General features: G+C 39.5%; 1 protein-coding gene across 3 annotated transcripts in view; it reads left to right on the top strand.

Moving 5' to 3' along the window:
• The window catches only part of BMPR1A (bone morphogenetic protein receptor type 1A), a 174,058-nt gene that overhangs the window by 72,328 nt on the left and 76,877 nt on the right, over positions 1-24,853 (top strand). For 2 of the 3 annotated variants that reach the window (XM_032270105.1, XM_032270106.1), the window contains exon 2: positions 7,944-8,058. The exons of the other annotated variant lie outside the window; for it this stretch is intronic. The gene's annotated coding sequence lies outside the window, so the exon portion shown is untranslated. The remainder of the gene's footprint in view (positions 1-7,943; positions 8,059-24,853) is intronic. 3 annotated transcript variants of the gene reach the window in all.

The raw sequence follows: 24,853 nt of genomic DNA, 5'->3' as shown, positions 1-24,853 counted from the left end.
GAGTTGTGCAGTTGGTGCCTACATGCCCTCTGGCATTATATGGGAGAGCCAGTTTTTTCACATTCAGTGACACTTGTTAAAGCATGGTAATAAATGTCCACATTTGGTATTATCACCATTTTTTTTTTTTTTTAATTTTAGCTGTCCCAGTAGGTGTGCAGGGATGGTCACAGCATAGTTTGGTTTGCATTTCCTTGATGTCTAGTAATGTTGACCATATCTTTTCATGCGTGTATTTGCCATCTACGTATCCTCTTCGATAAAATATCGCTTTGTATTTTTTGCCCATTTTCTAGTTGAATTTTTTCAATTGTTGAGCTTTGAGATTTCTTTATATATCCTAGATGAGTCTTTTGTCGCATATATAGTTTGCAAATACAGTTTCTTAGCCTGTACCTCTTTTTTTTTTTTTTTTTTTTTGGCCTTCTTAACAGGGTCTTTTGAAGAGCAACATTTTAAATTTTGTTGAAGTTCAGTTTGTCATGTGTTTTTTTCTTTCATGGATTATATTTTTGGTGTCATTTCCCATTCCCCACCCTCCAGCTCCAGACGGGCACGAATCTACTCTTGCCTCTGCAGAATTGCTTATTCTGAATATTTCCTATAAATGGAATCATATGTCTGGCTTCTTTCACTTAGCATTTATTCAGGCCTTATCCCTGTTGTATCATGAACCAGTTGTTTTTATGGCTTCATTTATTTTTATGGTTGAATAATGTTCCATTACATGAATAAGACCACATTTTGTTTAGCCATGTGTCAGTTGATTGGCAATTAAGGTTGTTTTCACTTCTTTGTCTACCCTAGTACAGCTACGTGTGTATCCTTCAACCCTGCACCTTCCTCATACATGATGCACACATGTACACATGCGAGTACTTGTGTGTACAGTTTTGTTTTCATTTTTAAATAATGGAGGATTAACTTATTTTATAGTTTTTTTTTTTTTCAGATATTTGGGACATCTTTCTAGGTCTTTACAAATAGATAAAATATATATTTGATTCCTTTAAATAGTGTATAGTGTTTAATGTGGCTGCTTAATTGATCCTATACTAATAAACATTTAGGTGACATTGGGTAACTTCCTGTTTTTCTTTCTTATCTAACAGTGGCACCAGGCACAGTGGCTTATACCTGCACTCCCAGCTCTCTGGGAAGTCAAGGCAGAAGATCACTTGAGCCTGGTAGTTTGAGACCCACCTGGGCAACATAGGGAGACCTCATCTCTACAAACAAAAAATTATCCAGGCATGGTGGCTCTTGCCTGTAATCCCAGCTACTTTGGAGGCTGAGGTGGGAGGATCACTTGAACCCAGTAGGTTGAGGCTACAGGAAATTATGATTGCACCAGTATACTCCAGCTTGGGTGACAGAGCAAGACCCTGTTTCAAAAAAAAAAAAAAAAAAATAGTGACAGTAAGCATCCTCGTATATGTGTCTTTTTTTGGGTACATAGCTGATTTTACCTACTTTTGGATTTTTCTTTTGAATGTCATTTAGAAATGTATTGATTACCTCCTATAGGCCAGACACTGTACTGTGCTTCAGACGCTAGGGACACAAGCACTAGTAAAATGCTATTACCGTACTCAAGTTTTTTGTAAAGATGGGATACCTACCTATAAGTAGGTGATCATGATTCACTGTGATAAGCGCACAATGTGTTGTTACTAGAATCCTGTGGAACAATAACTACATAAGAGTGTGGAGGATTAAACAAGGGAGGAGATATTTGAGGTGGGTCTTTGTGAGGACAAATAGAAGTTCACTTGGGAAAAGATAAGAAAACTTTGAGTTTTGAAATAGAATCAGAAGTGTGAAGAAAGGGAGCAGCACTGCATAGGATGGCATATTTAGGAAATAGGAGATCCATAGTTTAATACAGTCAGCAGGATGCTGTTGCCAGGATTGTAACAAAAGGTAAAGCAGGTTAGGTTAAATAGATTGAAAGCAGGTTATAGAAGCCTGTGAATGTCCTAAAGAATTTGGACTTCATTTTGTCCATGATTAGAAATCATTGAAAAAATTTAGGCTCACTTACATTTTTTAACTTTGGTACATTTTTAGAATGTACTAATGTGACTGTTTTAGAACACTTTATCACCTCCCACAGTCACTCTGTTCTACCTCCTGATCTAGGCAACCACTGCTTGTTTTCTGTCTCTAAATTTGCATTCCCTAAACATTTCATATGCATTGCAAACATACAGTATGCAGTATTTTACATTGTTTTCTTTCACCTAGCATGTCTTTGACGCTGATGTATGCTGTAATGTGTATCAGTATTTTGTACCTTTTTATTGCCTGATGGTATTCTATTCTGTGGTGATGCCACATTTTATGTGCTCAGCAGTTGATGGATGTTTGGATTGTTTCCGGTTTTTGGTTATCATGAACAAAGCTGTTTATTTATTTGTAGATAAATATTTATGTGGGCACGTATTTGTCTTGGGTAGAGGAAATTTTGGATCCTGTGATGAGTTTATGTTTATATATAACTTTAAGAAATCAGCTGGGCATGGTGGCTCATGCTTATAATTCCAGTGACTCGGGAGGCTGAGGCGGGAGAATTGCTTGAGCTCAAGAGGTCAAGGCTGAAGTAAGCCATAATCATGCTACTGCAGTCTACCCTTTGTGACAGAATCAGACCTCACTTCTAAAAGAACAAAGAAAAAAAAAATGTACGGACTATTCCCCAAAGTGATTGCATCATTTTATAGTCCCATCAGCAATGTACGAGGGATCCAGGTTCTCCAGGTGCTCATCAACCCTTGGTATTGTCTTTTTTATTATGGCCATTCTGATGGCTATGTATTATATCTCATTGTAGTTTTAACTTGCATCTTCCTAATGACAGGATGTTTATAATCTTTTCATGAAGCACAGTTATATTTTAGAAACACAAGTCCAGTGAATAGAGTTAAGAATGGAGGTGAGCTACATGAAAAAGGAGCACCCACACTAGACAGTGTGTGTAGAGATGGGGAGACATTTTAAAGATATGTGTATCAGAGTTAGAATGAGCAGCATTTCGTAACTCCCGAGTATAATAGATGAAGCAGAGGGAGGTGGGGCTTGTGATCCCAAGATTTTAATCTTTGGCAATTGGGCACTTTTTGGCTAACGGTAGTACCGTTAGCCAAAAAGTGACTACAGGTACATAAACAGATTTTGTGCTGGTGAATGATGGTTTTTATATTGATCCTGTTCTCTTGATGTGTCTCTGGAATAAACATTTAATAGAGAGTTTGGAAACATATACCTAGTTCAAAAGAAGGATCTGGGCTGAGGTATAAATTTAAGGCAGTTTACCTTGTGTAGACAACAATTAAATTCATGATAGTAAATGATGTATCGGTTCCTAAGTCACCCTGTCTGCTAAGTTACTTGTGGCAAATTGTCTAAACAGTAAAAGAATTTAATATAAAAAGATCTATGTTAAGATGATTCTAGGATTAATTCATTCAAGCATGACAGCATCACCAAGGACCTAGGTTCTTTTCATCTTTTAATGCTGCTGCGGTTCTTTATCTGTTGGGTTGTTCTCATGGTCCAGTTCTTGTTTACACATTCAGAACCAGAATTGCATGTAAAAAGGCTGGAAGCATCATGGGTCTTTTTTCATCAGCCTAGAAAAACTTTCCTAAAAGCTCTCTAGCAAACTTAACTTTCTTGTCTCCTTGGCCAGAATTGCATTAGATGTGTGTTAACAGACTACCCACTTGCAAGGGGAATGGAAATTGCTGCAGTTGGTGGTTTAGAACAGAGCTTTCTAGCCCAAGTATCTTCTTCTGTCATCTCTTCTGGAAGAAGCCATTTCTCCTTGCCTTTTGATTCTGTTCTATAGCTCAGATAGGTTAGATTTTCTTGCAGACTAGTTTTATATCACTGAGTTGTTACTATTCAGCACCTCACAACAGTAAATACTTGCCAGAATCCTACTCTGTGCTATTCACTGTTCTGGATTCTAGGATACAGAAACAAATAAGAAACTTGTAGTTTGACATAAATATAAGCTTAAATGGAAGAGTGCTATGATAGATTTGTACACCAAAGTTCTTCTGGATTATGGATTTAGTACAGCTGTATATATGTTTGGTTTTATGAGTAAAGACATCTTGAGTTTCAAAATCAAACTTACATTCAATTTATAAATGAACTTTTAGAAATTTAGAACACAACCCATTCATGAGTTGACCTTCCCTTTCTAGTTACGTGGTTACATGTTTTATTATAGGAGTGCATGGCACACTAGCCTAAGTTAACTGTTCGTTTGAGTTATTTATAGTTTTTAGTTATTTATAGCTAAAGCCACATTATGTTTTTCTGGAACATAATGTTTGAGTTTTCTAGTTAATGTACCAAAGTAACAGTAATATCTTTAAAAACCCAACTGAAATGTTTGTCAAATATAGGTTGTTTTGTAATTTGGCTCTGTTTTTCTTTTTTTTTAACGGTCATATAAATGCAGCTATAGTGTTTGCAGCAGTGTTTGTACAGTGCATGGGGTGCTTTTTCTGGGTGCGGAGAAGGGAGGAGAAATGGTAGGAAAGAGGGGATTTGGAGCAGCAGAAGGAAAAAATGTGGAATCAGTGTTGTTGATTCCACCAAATTCTAAGAATTCCATTACATGTTGATATCTGGTACAAGCTCAAAGTTAATCTTAAATTTTGGCATAGAACGTGGCCATGGGTGCTGGCTACTTGGGAGGCTGAAGCAGGAGGCTGGAAGGTCGACGCTGCAGTGAGCCATGATCGTGCCGCTGTACTCCAGCCTGAGTGACAGTGATACCCTGTCTTTAAAAAAAAAATAAAGGTGTTTTGGCCTAGATTGAGTAAAGAATATTTATACTGTTCTTTTCTGTAAAGCAAATCTTGCTAATAATATAAATCAGTGGGTGACATTCTGAAACCTTACAGATATTTGGTATGATATCCATAATCAGTGCTTGTCCTTGGATTCTGTATGGGTAGTGATCTTTAAAGTATCTTAGTTCGTTTAAGATTTAGCCATTTTAATAATTTTGAAAATCAAGGTGGATGTGTACATTTTGATGACAAGAAAAGATATTTTGTAAGGGAAATGTGGGATTAAAATGAACTTTTCATGTTTGTTTGCAAATAATTATTAATGTTGAGGAAATTTTTATGTTAGCTCTGAATTATTAATGTTAGAATATATTTAGAAAACTTTGATTTTCATTTTTTCCATGTCATTAAGAAGCTTGCATATGTTTTTAAAAGAATTGCCTTCTTTTTAATGTGTTTTCTACAACTAATAGGCTTAGAAATTTCAGACACAAAATCTTTGAAAAAATGACTTGTACTTATTTAGCATTTTGTTTTGACTAACACCCCTGGTAGTGGTTGAACCACAAGTTCATAGTGCTAAAAGCCTGTGGTAAATTACCTAATAAGCTAAGTGATTAAAGTTGTTTGGAACATTTTGACTATCTAAGTCCTATTTTTATGTGTGTACATATTTATAGATTTGTGCTATCATATGACTATAGCACTATATTGCAAAGGTCCTAACCTTTATTTATACAGCTTCCAGTGTGTACAAAGTGACTACCAGACCTGTACTGTGGACGCATCCTTTCCTGTGTCTTTTGTTTACCTCTGAGTAATCAAGTCAAATCTTACTTGATTTTCCTTAGCTGGTCTATTTTGTTAAGTTCTGGGATACATGTGCAGGACTACCTAGTCTTAAGTTCAGTCTTTAGAAAAGGTTTTCTGGACTGGGCACAGTGGCTCAGGCCTGTAACCCAAGCACTTTGGGAGGCCAAGGCAGGTGGATCACTTGAGGTCAGGAGTTCGAGACCAGCCTGGCCAACATGATGTGAACCTGTCCCTACAAAAAATGTAAAAATTAGCCAGGAGTGGTAGTGTTCACCTGTAGTCCCAGCTACTCGGGAGGCTGAGGTGGGAGGATTCCGTAACCCCAGGAGTTCGAGACCACCTGAGTAATATGACAAAACCCCATCTCTACAAAAAATATAAAAATTAGCTGGGCATGGTAGGGTGTACCTGTAATTCTAGCTACTTGGGAGGCTGAGGTGGGAAGATTCTTTGAGTCCAGGAGGTAGAGGCTGCAGTGAGCCATGGTTGTGCCACTGCACTGCAGCCTGGGCAACAGAGCCAGAGCCTGTCTCAAGAAAAAAAAAAAAAAAAAAAAAAAAAAAGAAAGAAAACAGTTTCTGAAGTTTATGTTAAGTGTTTGTACATGTGGGAGAACAGGGGAAGAACAGATTATCTGAGGTTTTGGACTTTGAAGATGGGATGTTTGAAAGCTCTTTTGGTTATGTTCTCTATTTTTTTAACTTTAGATTTAGTTCAAAACCTAAAACTTTTTGGCCAAGGAAACAAAGTTATAGTAAATAGTGCTGTAACAAACAATAGTTGTTAAGTAGTTTACGTGTTAATTTTATTGTTTGATACATTGGAAATATCTGGTAGAATTAGAATCAGGCTGTGTGTGTGGGGTGGGGGGAGGGGTGGTCAGGCTGGTCTCCAACTCTTGACCTCAAGTGATCCACCCACCTCGGCCACCCAAAGTGCTGGGATTACAAGCATGAGCCACTGCACCCAGCTAGGCCATATATTTTTAAAACAGACGCTTTAATGGACTGTTTTTACTTTCACGGGAATAAATTAATTTGAACTTTGTTTAATTCTGTGATTGCCTCTTTTCTCTCCCACACCCTTAGGGAGAAATGGAGTCATTGGCAAAGAATGGCTTTGGTGGAAAATCTCTTTATGCCACTTCCAAAATGGAAACAATGCATTTCTTTTCTTAATTAGTAAAAGGGAAATTAAGAATATGAGCATCTCAGAAGAACACTAAACACCACCTCTTTATTTTTGCCTTCCCTCATTTCTCTGAGGGACAGCCTGAGAGTTTTATAGTCGTATGAGGACTCTGAAAAGTGTTAGGGACCTGGCTGAGTTGTGGGTAACTAGTACATTGAGAAGACTGTGAAAGGCTCCTGAATGCAGACAAAGCATTACTAATTGCTTTCAGGGTCAGGCTGTCTTTAGCTGGACCATGAAAGATACAGCAGCCTGTCTGCTGAGTGGAGACTCTTGTCTTTAAGAAAGACTACTATCTGATATGGTAGACTGTTTCAGGTTGCCCCAGTTTACATGAATTTAGTTATTATTGCCAAGACTGCTAAACTCAGTGTGACACAAGTGATACTTCTAAATGGATTTGAAGACAAGATATTTGACCTTGCAATGGGACATTCCCTTTTAAAATATGAAACAGAATACTTTGCTATTTGAAGTTTCTGTTAAAAGATTCAATGAAATTATTTTTAAGATCTCTAAGTAAAGAGCAGACATATCTTAACAAATTTTTTTGTTGCTTGAACCTGGGAGGTGGAGGTTGCTGTGAGTTGAGATTGCACCACTGCACTCCAGCCTCGGCAACAGAGCAAGACCCTGTCTCAAAAAAAAAAAAATATTTTTTAAAGTTCCAATAGTTTCTATCTTTTAGATTTAAATTAAAAGTGGTTATGAGACTTTGTAATAAAAAAGAAAAAAATATGATACTAGCTAGGTGGTCCCTTATGTTTTTGTCTAAGTAGGAATCTGAATATTGTAGAATTGTACATTTTAGTGCTGCTTCTAGCTATTCCTGTTTTTTCCAAATTGAGATGAGATTTTTTTTTTTTTCTCCAAAGCTTAAGCTAAGATAGGAATTTTATATGGAAGTACTACTATTCCCACAGAACTAACTTCACAAGTGTAAAGTTTGGGGAGAGGTTGAAGAAAATGGTAAAGTGATAGATTTCTTAAAAACTGTAGAAATTTTCATTGACTTTACCTTGAAAATGTATAGTTTTACATTTGAAACACTTCTAGTATTGCTTCTACATGTGTTATTCTGACAAAGTTTCTTAAATCTTAAATTAGTTTTTTTTTTTTCCTAAACAGACTTATGGAAATATGCATCAGTTTAATACTGTCTTGGAATTCATGAGATGGAAGCATAGGTCAAAGCTGTTCGGAGAAAATTGGAAGTAAAGTTTTACCTAGCCACATCTTGGAGGTAAGGAAAAGACATAATTAGGAAAAGAACATAAGAATAATACAAAGTTTCTGATTTTTTAATGGTGAAAAGTAATCCTTCTACACTGCAACTTTATTTGAGCTTTCTTCAGTTTCTTTTTAACACCACAACTTTATATTAGCTTCTTTAGTTTCTTTAATCATCTTTCTGATGAGTTCATAAGTAATTCTAATGTATTTTCCTTATAAATGTTGAACCTCTTCAGAAGAAAAAGATATTTATTTCTTACTAATCACTTTCATAAATCTCCTTTTAGAAGATAAGCATTAAATGGTTTACACATTTATTTCTTCCCCGAGTTTGCAAAGCAGCGTTCAGAATGCAAGATTAGGTCAGGCGCAATGGCATGTGCCTGTAATGCCAACACTTTGGGATGCTGAGTCTGGGGGATCACTTGATGACAGTAGTTCGGTACCAGCATGGCCAACATGACAAAACCTTGTCTCTACTAAAAATGCAGAAATTAGCTGGGTGTGATGGTACAAGCCGGTGATCTCAGCTACCTGGGAGGCTGAGGCATGAGAATTGCTTGAACCCAGGATGTAGAGGTTGCAGTGAGTTGAGATCACACCACTGTACTCCAGCCTGGGCAACAGAGCGAGATCCTGTCTCAAAAAAAATAAGCAAGATTATATTGGAAAAAAAAAAAAAAAAGTTTGCTATTCTGAAATTTTATGCTTTCTAGAATTCAGGATTTTTATTTTTTGGGGGGTGGGGGGAGACAGGTTCTTGCTTTGTTACCCAGGCTGGAGTGCAGTGGTGTGAGCATAGTTTCACACCACTGGGCTCAAGCAGTCCTCCTGCCTCAGTCTCACACATAGGTGGGACTACAGGAAGGCATCACCATGACCAGCTATTTAATTTTTTTTGTAGAAACAGGGTCATATTATCTCTCTCTGTTGTCCAGGCTGGTGTTGACCCCTGGACTCAAGTGATCCTCCCACCTCAACCTCCCAAAGTGCTTGGATTACAGGCATGAGCTACTAAGCCCAGCCCAGGATAAGATTTTTTTTTTTAACATATTAGAACAATAGATCTTTGGAAATAGAATTTAAAGAGGTAAGAGCTGCAGTCATGCCAGAAATAGGAGGGCAGAAGCCATCCTAAGACAGTATTACAGGGAAATCAGGCTTACTGTTTTAAAATGCATTTAGAGACTGTGATGATCAGGTAAAAGGTGGGAATTCTTTAGGGATCTACATTTTAAGCAATAGGTAGGACATAAGGTTTTATGAGGCGGTCTGCGCTTAACGCTTCTGGAAGTGGTAGGCTTTGCTCACTGCTTCTGTTAATTCTTGCAACATCCACTTGCCCTTCTGCTGCCCCTGCTGAATTGCTGGGTTGGCTCTTCTGAAAAATACAGTGACTCGAATTCTTTTATTAGGTTTCATATTGTTTGATTGCTATAATAGGTGTCATTTTTTTCTTTCTCAGTTCTTTTGGTTTCCATGACTGTGTGCTCTTCTGATTCTACTTATTTAATTCCTCTTTCACCTTTTTTTCCTTCCCCACCTACTCTTAAATAACAATGACCTTTCGCAAGGTTTTATCTTCGGAATTTTTTTTCTTACGTGTTTTCTAGTCTCTTGATTTCTGCAATTATCTCTAAAATGATCTCTCTCAACTTCCTGTCTCAGTTGTGGCATTTTCTCTAAGCTTCAAGCCTGTATTTTCAGCTGTTTGCAGATGGCTCGGCTTAGTGCCTCAGACTTACCATTATCTGTCACATCATTCATCACAAGCTCTGCACCCGCTATTTCTCCTTCTGTTAATGGACCTCTCTGTCACCCAGGCTCAGAGTCTCAGTGCTGTATTGGATTCCTCCTCATTTGCTTCCTACCGCCAGTCACAAGTGAAGCTCTATCAGTTTTACCTCTAATAGATCTCGAATGTTTGCATCCTCTCCTTCCGAATCCCCCTTCACTATCCAAGTTTAGGTCTTTATATTACATCTCACTGAAAATATTGCAGGGATCTCCCAACTTGTGCTGCTTCTCACTCCTACTTCACTTTCCATGTTGTTGCCAGCTTAAATTATCTTAAGAGGTAATTTTGCATGTATTGTCAGTGACACTTTACCTGTCTGTCAGAGTAAGGACAAATTTCTCTAATTTTAAAGATAATATAGCTTTGCCTTTGTCTGTCCATTTCTTTTACCGTTTATACATTTATTAAACACCTACCCTATGCCAGGTACTGTGTTAGGTGCTTGGAATACAAAACATTAAATAAAACAGGTTCCTTGCTATACTCAGAAAATAGTCTGTCTAGAGATGGATGAACATGAAAACAGTTATTCAAGTGAAGTCTGAGAAGTGCTGTATTATAATTGAAAAGACATATTGGATTATTCCATACTGTATACATGTATTATAACATCACAGATAATGCCATAATTGCATACAGTTATAATTTTTCAAAAGAATTTAAAAATACAAGTGACTATGTCAAAAAAAAAGTATATTGTCATAACCTAGAAAGACTACACCAATGTTTTGAGAGGAGAAAATTGTCAGCAGACTTCACAGAAGAAACGATATTTGAGCAGAGTCTTGATGGACAAATAGAAGATTGCCAAGTGGAAATTGGGAAGCGTCATACTGTGAAGTACATATTTGGTCTTTGATGCCGTTTCCTGGCATACAACTCTTAAAATCCTTGAAACCTCTGTAGTGATGTCTTTTTGTATGCTAATGAGTTAACTGGTAGATGGCCCACTCACCCCGGCCAGGTAGCTTTAGGATGGGGACTGGTCAGCAGAAAGACCAAGGCAGGATTAGAGTCAGAACTTTAAGTTCTCCCCATCCCCCAACATTTAGGGATGGGAGAAGGGCAGAAGGTTTAGTTGATCACCAGTGATCACTGGTTTAATTAGTCATGCCTACAGTGCTGAACATGTGCAGGTTCTGGAGGGCATAGAGGTTCTTTGCCCTGTACATCTCTTTATCTGTATCCTTTGTAACATCCTCTGTAATACACCTGTAAACATAAGTGTTTCCTTGAGTTCTGTCAACTGCTCTAGCAAATTAATAGAACCGACAAAGGGGTTGTAGGTACCTGGATTCATGGCTGGTTGGTCAGAAGCACAGGTAGAATAACCTGGGCTTGCCATTGGCATTGGAAGTGGGGGCTGTCTTGAGGCTTGAGCCCCCAACCTGTGGGATCTGATGCTGTCTCCAGGTGGGTAGTGTCAGAATTGAATTGGAGGTTCCAGCTAGTGTCTGATGCAGAATTAATTGCCTGCTTGTTTGTTGGTGGGGAGAAACCTCCACACATTTGTTAAGAAAAGTCTTCCCTGTTGATTGTTTTGGTCAGAAGGGAGAGGAAAAACAGTTTGAGTGTTTTCCATACTCACAGAAGGCAAGGGAATTAATCTCATGCCCAGAGCCCAGTGTGGGGTGGAGGCAGAGCTTGAAAGTGTAAAGAATGTACAGAAGAGAGAATAATTTTTGTATGGCTTGAATTTAGAATATGAGTGAGAGTGTGAGGGACAAGGCTGGAAGGAACCTTATAGAACTTTGAATGCCGTGGTAAGGAGTCTAGACTTTTATTTTGTGAAAAATGGGCAATCACTGAAGAATTTTAACATTTAAAGATATTTTGGATTATAATTTTTTTTCTTTAAGATATGTTGTGAGGTATTTTATTAGTACACAGGCAGATATTTTATATGTCAAGATACAGCAGGTCAGAAAAAGATTTTCAATGTAAAACAACATCTCCTTTGTCATCAAATTTAATACATCCTTCCAGTTGCACTTCATTGTACCAGTTACTCTCTGCCTCAAACTTCCTCCTGCCTTGGCTTCATCCCTTCACTCTTCCGGCTTTCCTCCTACTCTTAATCACTCTTCTCTTTTCACCATAACATGCTCCCTATGTGATTTCACCTACTCCTAAGGCATTATATTTTTTTGTTAAACTTAATCTGATGGTTCTATTAGTCTGTTTTCATACTGCTCATAAAGATGTACGAAAAACTGGGTAATTTGAAAAGGAAAGAGGTTTAATGGACTCACACTTCCAAGTGGCTAGAAGGTTGTATTAATTTGTTTTCATACTGCTGATAAAGATATACGAAAAACTGGGTAATTTGTAAAGGAAAGAGGTTTAATGGACTCATAGTTTCACATGGCTAGTCTTAAGTGGTGGCAGGCGAAGACAGAATGAGAGCCAAGGGAAAGGGGAAGCCTCTTAGAAAATCATCAGATCTCATGAGACTTATTCACAACCAAGAGAAAAGTATGGGGGAAACTGCCCCCGTGATTCAATTATCTCCCTCTGGGTTCTTCCCACAACCTGTGGAAATTAGGGGATCTATAATTTGAGATGAGATTTGGGTGGGGACACAGCCAAACCATATCATTGCTGATATGAATGGTAGTTTGAAAGGAGGAAAAACCAAAACTAGAGAAACAAGTTAGGATATTCTTAACTGTTTCAAGCAAGAAATAATGAGGCTGTCAACTAAGATAGGGATCAACTTATCTGGTTAAGCACTGGTTGTTTAGAAAATGTTTAATTTGCTTCTTCTATTCCCCTGTGTAATTTACTCTTTAGCTAGTGATTTGAAATTGTCCTGCATTTTCTCTCCTCTCTTCTCTTGGCATATTTTTGGCTCTTTCTCTCTCTTGTGGAGTGTCTGTGAACTTTAAAAAGCTCAGCTCAAATGCCAATTCATCCCTAAAGTTCTTTCTAATCTGAATTGCTTTGACTCTAAGTTTATGTCTTTTACTAGTCTAAAGCCCCAAGAGCACTTATTATTTTTATTTTTATTTTTGTTGTGTAGGATATTACTTTTTCACCATAACATGCTCCCTGTGTGATTTTAGGATATTACTTTTTTGGTCCCTATTAAACCATGTGGCAGCAAGTCACAAAAGAGGAATCAGAAAATAACATGGCCCCTATCCTTGGTGTATAGTCCAGTTAGCAAGGTATGTAGATACTTAATATAAGTAATGATTACCAACATTGCCATGCAAAAGTGAGGAATGCCATAGGAGTAAATTGTTGCTTCTAGACAGGGTTCTGTAACTGAGAATCACAGGTAGAACATAGGAGGTTATATGACCTGGACTTTGAAAGATGAATAAAATTTAGATGGGTAAAGGATATTTTTGGAAAAGTGGATTAATAAAAAAATTTTTTTTGAGGCAGAGTTTTGCTCTTGTTGCCCAGGCTGGAGTGCAATAGTATGATCTTGGCTCACCACAACCTCCGCCTTCTGGGTTCAAGCGATTCTCCTGTCTCAGTGTCCCGAGTAGCTGGGATTACAGGCATGTGCCACCACACCCAGCTAATTTTGTATTTTTAGTAGAGATGGGGTTTCTCCATGTTGGTCAGGCTGGCCTCGAACTCCTGACCTCAGGTGATCCACCCATCCCAGCCTCCCAAAGTGCTGGTATTACAGGCGTGAGCCACTGTGCCCGGCCGAAAATGAATGTTTTTGTAGGAATGTGATGAAGGTCTTAGAAAGGGTAGGAAGTATGATGTGAAGAAAGCTCTTCTAGGGAAATTACTCTAGCAGTGTTGTATAAACTGTGCATCATGAGAGGAATGAAGTGAGGAGGTAGGAAGTTGAGTGAGGAGATTGTGGCAGAAGTTAGGCATGAGTTTATCGGAATTTAATGAGGGTGGTGATTGTGGAAATAGAAAAGAAAGACTCAATGGTAAAGGTGTTACAGCAGAAGGGCTACTGATGTGTGACTAGTTATTGGAAAGAGATGGTGATGATGATCAAATTTTGGGTCTGGATGGTAGGGATAATGTTGGCCTCATTAATAGCAAATGAAAGTTGGATCCTGCTTTTTAAATTTAGAGAAACATTAAAATTTATGTTTTACTGGACTGTTGGTCTCTTAATTTGCTTATATGCATCAAGTGTTTTGCCATTGTTTTTCCAGCCTTAGCATATTCAAAGGGAGACTTTATGAAAAAAGCAAAGTATTACCCCTTTTACAAAAGCAGTTTTTAAGGAAATGAACACTATTCATAGTTACCTCTTTTGCTATCATGTTAAATGCTATGTAAGATTTAGTAAAATTTAAGAATGTTTGAAGTATTTCTACAAGTATAATTCCGACACCATTACCAAAGGTTGGTATCTTCTTTTAGTAGAATTACTGCGTTAGGAATGTGGGGACCTGTGAAAAATTCATTAAGCAAAATTCAGTGGTTCCATATTAACAGATAAGCATTATTATAGTACTGTCCAGTAGATAAATACTTTATAGTGAGGCAGTAAGTTACTTAATTATATAAGATTGGCTTTTAAAATGCATTTATTAAAATTCTTATCGACTCATAACTGATGACTGATTTAGAACTTTGCAATATTTAGAAACAGTCTGATACTCTCTATTGAAAATAATCACTAATTGTTTTATAATTATAATATGTAAAACTGGAAGACATTACATTATTGAGGAAGGAAGGCATTTGTGTTTTATTTTTTTAAGTCAGGCTTCGTTTTGAACTGTTATCTTTTTTTTTTTGATAAGGAGTTTTGCTCCTCCTGCCCAGGATGGTGTGCAATGGCTTATTCTTGGCTTACTGCAACTTCTGCCTCCTGGGTTCAAGTGATTCTCCTGCCTCAGCCTCCCGAGTAGCCTCCTGGGTAATTATTGGTATTTTTAGTAGAGACGGGGTTTCGCCATGTTGACCAGGCTGGTCTTGAACATCTGACCTCAAGTGATCCACCCATCTTGGCCTCCAAAGTGCTGGGATTACAGGCATGAGCCACTGCACCCAGCCTACAATTGTCTCTGTTTTTGAAGATCCCTTTGTCATTCTTATCTCATAATAGTCACAACAGTGTTTCCTGATGTGTGGAGTGTGTATCATTGGTAGTATTCAGAATGATTTTAGGGGGCATATAGATTAATTTTTAAAAATTTTTGATGGATATGCATATTACTGTGATCACTATACATTATATGTATTGAAATATGTGTCCTATTAATACGTACAGTTATGTGCCGATTAAAAATTAAGTTTAGGCTGGGCACAGTGGCTCATGTCTGTAATCCCAGCACTTACTTTGGGAGGCCAAGGTGGGCAGATCACAAGGTCAGGAATTCAAGATCAGCCTGACCAACATGGTGAAACCCCGTCTCTACTAAAAATATAAAAATTAGCCAGGCGTGGTGGTGTGCACCTGTAATCCCAGCTACTCAGGAGGCGGAGGCAGGAGAATCCCAGGACACAGAGGTTGTGGTGAGCTGATATTGCACCACTGCACTCCAGAGAGAGCAAGACTCCATCTCAAAAAAGAAAAAAAATTTAAGTTTAAGGCTGGGTGTGGTGGCTCACGCCTGTAATCCCAGCCCTTTGGGAGGATCACCGGAGGTCAGGAGTTTGAGAGCACCCTGGCCAACATGATGAAACCCTCTCTCTACTAAAAATACAAAAATCAGCTGGACGTGGTGGCAGGTGCCTGTAATCCCAGTTACTCAGGAGGCTGAGGCAGGAAAATTGCTAGAACCTGGGAGGCAGAGGTTGCAGTGAGCCAAGATTGCACCATTGCACTCAAGCCTGGGCGACAGAGTGAGACTCTGTCTCAATAATAATAATAATAATAATAATAATTTAAAAATTTTAAATAGTTCTGTATTTTTATGTTGAAACCTTCTATTCATGACAAATCATACTTTTCCATCAAAGGCAGTGGCGTGCTTTCCCCTTTGTTCCTCTCTATTTCAGACTATGGTTCAGAAGCTTGAGTTAATCATACCTTCTGTTAATGGCAGGAAAGTTATTTGTTTTCTGTAAGGCTCCTCAGTTGATTTATATTATCTCCTTTATTCTTGATCCTCCACTCCCATTTTTCTCTCCTCTTACCATAGAAAACTATTCTAATTTGTTTGCTATATTTCTTTGAATGAATGTATCCATAGAAAATATATAGTGTTGTTGGAGTTTGGGGGTGTGGGTGGGTGTATTTAATTGGCATAAGTAAGTTTTGTTACAAATATTTTTCCTTTTTTGCATTTTCTCAACAGGAAAAAGATGTCTGCATGTTTCTATATGAACACTTGTTCATTGCTTCTAACTTACATTTTGTATCCCATAAAGGACAGCACCATATTTACTACTTTAAAGAGGCAGCATACTCTGTTTAAGCTCAGAGGGCTTCAGTTTGAATCTTGACTTTACCACATAATTTGTGTTCCCTTGAAAGAAGAGCCTGATAAAAAGACATCGGCTGGCAGGTTATTTGGGAGATTAACCAAAAAGCCAAAAGTAAGAGAACAGGAAAAGTGAGACAGAGAATGGAGTGAAGTTACATAACGTGGGTGACCCATTTACCACTGTGGGCAACTGGGGTTCAGCCCTGCCATTGTCTTCTGAATGTACCTCACTGTTGACCCACAAGAGGACAGGGAGCCTGGGACGTGCATGCACCAACTTTCACCTGTTATTAATTGAACGTTGCTCGGTGACCTTTAACTGTAGCAGGTCTGTGTTTGCGCCTGCATGCTGCTGAACAATCTCCCTTAGGTTTGCAAACTCTCTGAGGAGCAAAACAGAGCAGTGCCTCCACTCCCACTTGAGTCAGATGCTGTGCACTGCACATAGAATGGACAACCAGAGCCACAGGGCAGAGAAGGGTGAGACGCAGAGCACCACGAGGATCTGCTGTGGTCGGCCCCTTTTACCACTCGGATTCCCTTATGCCCCATTAAATCTTCTCTGTCACTGACCCTGCAGAGTGGTGCCTGGTTATAATCACTTAAAGAAATATCTAAAACAAGAGGGTTAAAATCCCCACCACTACAGCTTGTCCTGAGCTCTTATCTTCATGCTTGACATTCACATGAGATGCTCTAAGAGCCCTAGGCGATGCTGGCAGTAGGATGTTCTCTGGACAGGGAAGGCAAGCTCGCATCTGGAGTGTTGGTTCTGCACCCTCCTTGTTAGTCGGCATTAGGCAGTGGCAGTAGTTAGGTCACCCTTCATAAGAAGGAGCCTGTGCTGTTGGGCTTCTGTAGAGCCTTCCTCTCTGTCACGCCACAGGCTCCATTGATGAGCCTGGTACTCCAGCCTTGCGGTGGCCAAGGGCAGCGGCTGGCTGGTGGAACTGACAGGCCATCCTGTCTGTCCTTGGGGTGTAGTTGAATGCCTCTTCTGGGGTGGTGCCTTATGGTGGGCATTTACATAAGATAAAGATTGGCACTTTGTCTTCCCTCCCTTAGTGGTGTCAGCATGCCTCTTCTCCAGGTTTCTGGTCTCTGATTTCCTGTTGGCCTCTTCTAATACAAAAATTAGCCAGGCACACCTGTAATCCCAGCTCCTCGGGAGGCTGAAGCAGGAGAATGGCATCAACCCAGATGAAGGTTGCAGTGAGCCGAGATTGCTCCTCTGCACTTCAGCCTGGGCAACAGAGAAGACTCTGTCTCCAAAAAAAAAAAAAAAAAAAGCCACGTACCCACTGGCTTTGGTAGAGAACAACTGGTCTCAGAAATGTCATCCAGGCCTTGCTCTCAGGCTTTTTGGTTATTCTGCAACTCCAGAAAAAGAAGCAGTTTAGTCCCATTCTCTTGATTCAGACTGCCTCTCCTTAAGTTTTAAAGATACTATTACTTTTTCTTAAGTTTGGTGGATACACTTCTGGTTTATTTATTTGATCCCTCTCCAGTTTGTGTACTTTAATTTTATTTATTTATTTAGAGATGGAGTCCTGCTCTGTCTCTGCTAATTTTCGTATTTTTAGTAGAGAGGGGTTTTCACCATGTTGGCCAGGCTGGTCTCGAACTCCTGACCTTAAGTGATCCACCTGCCTTGGCCTTAAAGAGCTGTATTACAGGCATGAGCTGCTGCTCCTGGCCCATTTTGGGTGCTTTTAGAACCAGGCAGTGGTTTGTGAATTTGCAGCTCCATATGATATAGTGGGGAGAGCATGTTGCAAGGTTTTTTTTTTTGTTGTTTTTTTTTTTTTTTGAGACGGAGTTTCGCTCTTGTTACCCAGGCTGGAGTGCAATGGCGCGATCTCGGCTCACCGGAACCTCCGCCTCCCGGGTTCAGGCAATTCTCCTGCCCCAGCCTCCTGAGTCGCTGGGATTACAGGCACGCGCCACCATGCCCAGCTAATTTTTCGTATTTTTAGTAGAGACGGGGTTTCACCATGTTGACCAGGATGGTCTCGATCTCTTGACCTCGTGATCCACCCACCTCGGCCTCCCAAAGTGCTGGGATTACAGGCTTGAGCCACCGCGCCCGGCCATGTTGCAAGGTTTTAGTAGCGTCTTTTACTGTTTTGTTCTGTTATGACATTTCAATTCCTAACTTTATCTTCCAGCCTAATAATTTCTCTCTTGCACTACTGTCTTACAGTTTCAACTCTGAAATGTAATTTCCAGTCTGGGTGTCACAGATACTTCAGTTTAACCTCTGGTCATATCTTACATATTCTTCCTTCCTTCCTTTTTCTTTCTCCCTTTCCTGCTTTGTCTTTTGTAGGGTAGGGGTTAGGGAACGTGCCATTGCTTCTTTTGTTTTTCATTTTATTCATTGCCCCCTTTTAAAATGATTGTTTTTATTTTTAAAAGATTATATATTAGCCACGCACAGTGGCATGTAATGCCACCACTCTGGTGTAGGCCAAGGTAGGATTGCTTGAGGCCAGGAGTTGAAGACTCCATCTCTATTTAAAAATACTCCCACACGTGTGTATGTATATGTTTATAAAGATGATACAAGCAGCCTATGAATAAGTTCCTATATAAAATTTTAAACACTGTGAACCAAAGCGTTAGTCCCTCTTCTCCCACCTTCCTCAGAGTGCCTTCCTCACTGTCCTCCTTCCTCACTGTCCTCCTTCCTCTTTGTCCCACTGCTGTCTCAGGGACCTCTGTTTCTTAGATTATTGGTCTGTTTGTGTATTCCATCCCTTTTTGAGTTAATTTTGGTATTAATATCTTTCTAGAAAATCGTAACTCTTTTTTTTTTTTTTTTTTTTGAGACAGAGTCTTGCTCTGTTGCCTAGGCGGGAGTGCAGTAGTGCCATCTTGGCTCACTGCAACCTCCATCTCCTGGGTTCAAGCAACTCTCCTGCTTCAGCCTTCAGAGTAGCTGGGACTGCAGGTGCCTGCCATCATGCCTGGCTAAATTTTTGTATTTTTAGTAGAGACAGGGTTTTACCATGTTGGTCTGGCTGGTCTCGAACTCCTGACCTCAAATGATCTGCCCACCTTGGCCTCCCAAAGTGCTGGGATTACAGGTGTGAGCCACTGTACCTGGCCTGTTTAATATTATTATATGTGAATATTTATAATTATTTTTGGTAGGCCTCCTTATACTTCATATTATTTATTTCTTTCTTCTTTATTTTTGTACTTAGACTTCCTGGGGATATTAAACTTTCCAGATAAATTTCATGGGTCTTTTCAAAGAGCCAGCATTTGGTTTTATAAATTAACTCTAGCTTTTTGTTATATATTTAATAATTTTTGCTTTTAACAAACTACCTTTTCTTCTCCTGCCTTTGGTACCCATTCTTGTCTTCCATCTTGGTTACACATATCTTCTTCTTCTCCTTCTTTTTCTCCTTCTTCCTCCTCTTCCCTTCTCCTTCCTCCTCCTCCTTTCTCCTTCCTCTTCCTTCTTGCTCTCCCTCCTCCTTTCCCTCCTCCTCCTTTTTCTTCCTTCTTCTTCTTCCTTCTTCCATCTTTCTCCTTTCCCTCCCTCCCTCCCTCCTCTCTCTCTCCCTCCTTCCCTCCGTTCCTTCCTTCCCCCATCCTCCTTTTCCTCCTCCTCCTCTTCCTCCTCCTCCTCCTCTTAGCTCACCACAACCTCTGCCTCCTGGGTTCAAGCGATTCTCCTGCCTGAGACTCCCGAGTAGCTGGGTTTATAGGCATGCGCCACTATGCCCAGCTAATTTTGTATTTTTAGTAGAGACAGGGTTTCTCCATGTTGGTTGGGCAGGTCTGGAACTCCTGACCTGAGGTGATCTACCCACCTTGGCCTCCCAAAGTGCTGGAATTACAGGCGTGAGCCACTGCACCCAGCCGATATTCTTCTATTTTTAAACATTTTTCTGTTGTTTCTAAGGATTTAGGAACAGTAGGAACACATTTGTTTATTCTCTCAGCCTTAGAGGGCTGCTTGTATGATTAAGAGCTGCTTGTATGTTTTCAAAAGCTTCTTGCACTTCTGTCTCCTGATGGTCTATAATCTTTCCAGCAACCCAGGATTTAAATCTGGGAAATACCTGTGACAATTACGTCTCTATTTTCTATCAGATCTAGAAGTTGCTAAATTCTGTTTTCTTCCACTTCCCTATTCTCATTGCCTCTTGGTCGGGATGGTTACTTCTTGTGTGAACTACTGTAATTACCCTCTGGCTTATCTGCCTCACCCTGTCCATTCTATCCCGTGTAATGCTTCAAGAGCGAATTTTCTAAACCGTGGTGCACTGATTTCTTTGCTCAGAAACCTCCAGATTTCTCCTTCTCTGCAGAGTAAAGTTTAGGCTACTTTACACTAGCATTTGAGAATCTTATGAACTAATTCTTGTCTACTGTTAATCATTCTTTATTTATTTTTTCTTTAGGATAAATCATAATTGGTAAGATAAACCAAATGTAAAACTATATAGTAAATGCTGTCGCTATTCTTTATCTTTACCATGCTTTTCTGACTTGTCTTTTGCTTCTGGATTTCCCAGTCTGGAATGCTTCTCTCACATCCTAGTATGTTGAAATCTACCCATTATTCAAGTGTGAGCTTAGATGTCAGCACTTTGATGAAGGCTTATCTGATCTCGTTGCCTAGAATTAATCTTCTTTTCCCATGGCTTTGGGTTTGAACTGCAGCTTCTGTGCTCTATTAGTAGCCGTACCACTCTCCATAGTCTACCAGTAACTTCTGTGCCTTAGATCCACATTTACACCTACTTGTCAGGATTGCTCAGTGAATCAAATAGGTAGTAAGTGTAAGCTTCTAGAACTGCACTATCCAGCATGGTTGTCACTAGTCACATATATTTTGACTACTGACTAGCCACATGTGGTTATTGGCTACTTCATTGAATAGCTTAGAGACATTTTTATGATTGGAGAAAGTTATTTTGAGCAACATCTAGAACAATGCCTGGCAAACAATAGACACCAGTGAATGTTGTTCCTGTATAACACATCCTCATAGTAGACAGTCGGGAAATATTAGTTTAGCTTTCCTTTCCTCATCTGAATGTTATTGGAGATGGCCTGTGCCATTTAGGAAGTAATAGTTTATGGCAGCTAACACAGTACATGAAAAATAAATATATGTTGGGTGAGTAAGTAAATACTACGAAGCATCCAAAAAGCATCTTGCTCTCTGTTTGGGGTAGGGGGAGTAGGGGAGAGGAAGTTAAAAAAAAATTCACTACTCAGGCTGGGCGTGGTGGCTCATGCCTGTAATTCCAGCACTTTGGGAGGCTGAGGCAGATGGATGACTTGAGGTCAGGAGTTTGAGACCAGCCTGGCCAACATGGTAAAACCTCATCTCCGCTAAAAATACAAAACTTAGCCGGGTTGGTCATGGATGCCTGTAACCCTAGCTACTTGGGAGGCTGAGGCAGGAGAATGGCTTGAACCTGGGAGGTGGAGGTTGCAGTGAGCTGAGATCGCGTCCACAGTCCAGCCTGGGTGACAGAGTGAGACTCCATCTCCAAAAAAAAAAAAAAAAGTTTATTACTTAATAAGTGAATATTTCCAAAATACTTAAACAAGGTAGACTAAGCAGCTAAATAAAGATGGTCTTATCTAGTGCTTTTCGGACTTAGTGTACATGCATGTTACCTTGGGTGTCTTGTTGGAAGATAGGTTCTGATTCAGCACGGCCTGGGATTCTGCACTTCTAGCCAGCTTGTAAGTGATGCTGCCACCCAATAAGGGTGTAATTCAGTAGATTCTCTACTTATACCCATTTTAACAATTAGAACTAGTCCTTTAATGTAGCTCAAAGTTTTGTTGTTGTTTTGACACAGAGTCTTGCTCTGTTGCCCAGGCTGGAGTACAGTGGTGTGATCATGGCTCACGACAGCCTTGAACTCCTGAGCTCAAGTGATCCTCCTCCCAAAGTGCTGGGATAACAGGCATTAGCCACCACAACTGGCCCAAAGTTCCCCCTTTTCAGGTCATAATTTTTTAAGACAGCCCTTATATATTCAAGAAATATAAGCCTGTTTTTATATAAAGTAGATGCATTGTTTAATACCCATGTGAGAAAAACTTAATTATGAATACAGCTTTATATTAATATTAGATTCCTTATGTCATAATATAAAAAACCAGTAAACTTAGTGCTCAATTATTCATAATAGTGGAAAGTTCTAAGATAATTCAAAATAGGCTGGGCACAGTGGCTCATGCTTAAAATCCCAGTACTTTGGGAGGCCGAGATGTGTGGATCACCTGTAATCAGGAGTTCGAGTTCAGCCTGACCAATATGGAGAAACCCTGTCAACCCTGTGTCTACTAAAAACAAAAAATTAGCCAGGCGTGGTATTGCACGCTTGTAATCCCAGCTACTTGGGAGGCTGAGGGAAGAGGCTGAGGCTTGAACCTGGGAGGAGGAGGTTGCAGTGAGCCGAAATCGCACCATTGCACTCTGCCCTTGGCAACAAGAGCGAAACTCCATCTCAAATAACAATAATAATAATAATTATTATTCAAAATATGAAATAAACCCAGAAATATTTTGGAAAGAGCTTTTAAGTGTCTTAAGGTTCTCCATTTTATTATGTGAATCTAAATTTCTGTTCTCTGATGTCTAGAAATCACAAAAGGATGGTGATTTTGGGAACAAAGTTCTTGAGCTAGCACTGTCAGTAGTAACTGGCTGTTACTGTAAGATTTAGAGATATATTTTTAGATGCCAGTATACTTATAAAGAATGTTAGAGTACATTATGTGGTTTTATAGTTGGTTTAATTCCCCAACTAAATTGCCCTTAGCAAGATATTACTATTTTTTGTTCCTTTAAATTATTTATTGAACATTTTTATTCCTTTGCTCAGTAATGTACTAGACAGTGGCAATTACAGTGCTGCAAGATAAGTAAAAAAAAACAAAAACAAAAACAAAACAGCTGACTAAGCTTTATAAGAGGAGGAATCATGTCTGTTTTATGTACCATTGGATAGTCAGTACATGGCACATAACCACATCATCATTAAGTGATTTTTGAGTGAACATTGCTCAAGACCTGCAGAACAGCTGTGGTGCATGCTGGGTCTACTAGAAGTTGAACTGGGACACTTCATGCAGCCTGATGAGTAGGGATCGAGTATTGCATACGCAAGGGAACTCACAGATCAAGTTCTGAAGAGAACATTGTAGTTACCCTGGCAGAGAACAAAGAGGACACAAAGGATTCGCAGAGGAATGGAAACCCAGAAGGAATGCCTGTAAGAGAGATTGGCTGCACTGATTTGGTAGAGTTGTATATTATAAGGGAGGAGTGGCGGGCGCGGGGTGGTGGCAGCAGTAGAGGCCTCAGCAGATGTCAGATCACAAAAAGCCTTGTGTTACTAATTTTATCCTATGAAATGAGGATATTTTTGGGGTTTTTAAGCAGAGAGAATAGCAAGGTCATTTGGTTTTAGATGTTAGTCTGAGCTAGGCATGGTGTCAGATGTCTGTAGTCCCAGCTACTGGGCAAGCTGAGGTGGGAGGATGGCATGAGCCCAGGAGTTGGAAGCCACAGTGAGCAATGATCACACCACTGCAGTCCAGCCTGGGCAACAGAGCAAGACCTTGTCTCTAAAAAAGAAAAGTCTGTAATACCTCTCAAACTCTTAAAAATATATATATATGTTCTTTGAAGCACACGTGGAGCGTTTTATAAAAGTGACCATTTACTAGGCTATACAGCAAGTTCTTAAGCATTTCAACTAAAATCAACTATGTTTTCTGGCAAGAAAGCGTGTATATTGGAAATGAATAACAAACTATATACATTTGGAAATTTAAAAATACACTTTTGTAAATTGCACAGATTAAATATAAAATAATCAAATTAGTGAACACCTAGAACAAAACAATAGAGAAAACAACAGCCAGAGCAACAAAGTGAGACCCTGCCTCTACAAACAAAAAAAATCAAAATTAGCCCAGCACAGTGGTGTCCTCCTATAGTGCAGCTACTCAGAAAGCTGAGGTGGGAGGATTACTTGAACCTGGAAAGTGAGGCTGCAGTGAGCCATGATCACACCATTCATTACATTTTAGACTGGGCTACAGAGCAGAAAGCCTTATTTCAAAAAAAAAAAAAGAATAAAAAAGAAACTGGTACATATTAAAACTTGTGTGAAACCCTGAAGCCTTAAATATTCTTTTTTTTTTTTTTTTTTTGAAACGGAGTTTCACAATTATTGCCCAGGCTGGAGTGCAGTAGTGTAATCTTGGCTCACTGCATCCTCTGCCTCCCGGGTTCAAGCTAGTCTCCCGCCTCAGCCTCCTGAGTAGCTGGGATTACAGACTTGCACCAACACACCTGGCTAATTTTTTGTATTTTTAGTAGAGATGGGGTTTCATCATGTTGGCCAGGCTGGTCTTGAGCTCCTAACCTCAGGTGATCCACCCACCTTGGCCTCCCAGAGTACTGAGATTACAGGCATAAGCCACCGCACCCAGCCAAATATTCATATTTTAAAATAAATTTAGGCCAGGCACGGTGGCTCACGCTTGTAATCCCAGCACTTTGGGAGGCCGAGGCGGGCAGATCACGAAGTCAAGAGATCGAGATCATCCTGGCCAACACGTAGAAACCCTGTCTCTACGAAAAA

The sequence above is a fragment of the Sapajus apella genome, unplaced genomic scaffold, assembly GCF_009761245.1.
Source record: "Sapajus apella isolate SASKATOON/1434 unplaced genomic scaffold, GSC_monkey_1.0 scaffold203, whole genome shotgun sequence".
Lineage (NCBI taxonomy): Eukaryota > Metazoa > Chordata > Mammalia > Primates > Cebidae > Sapajus > Sapajus apella.
This window is presented reverse-complemented; position numbering and strand designations above follow the sequence as displayed.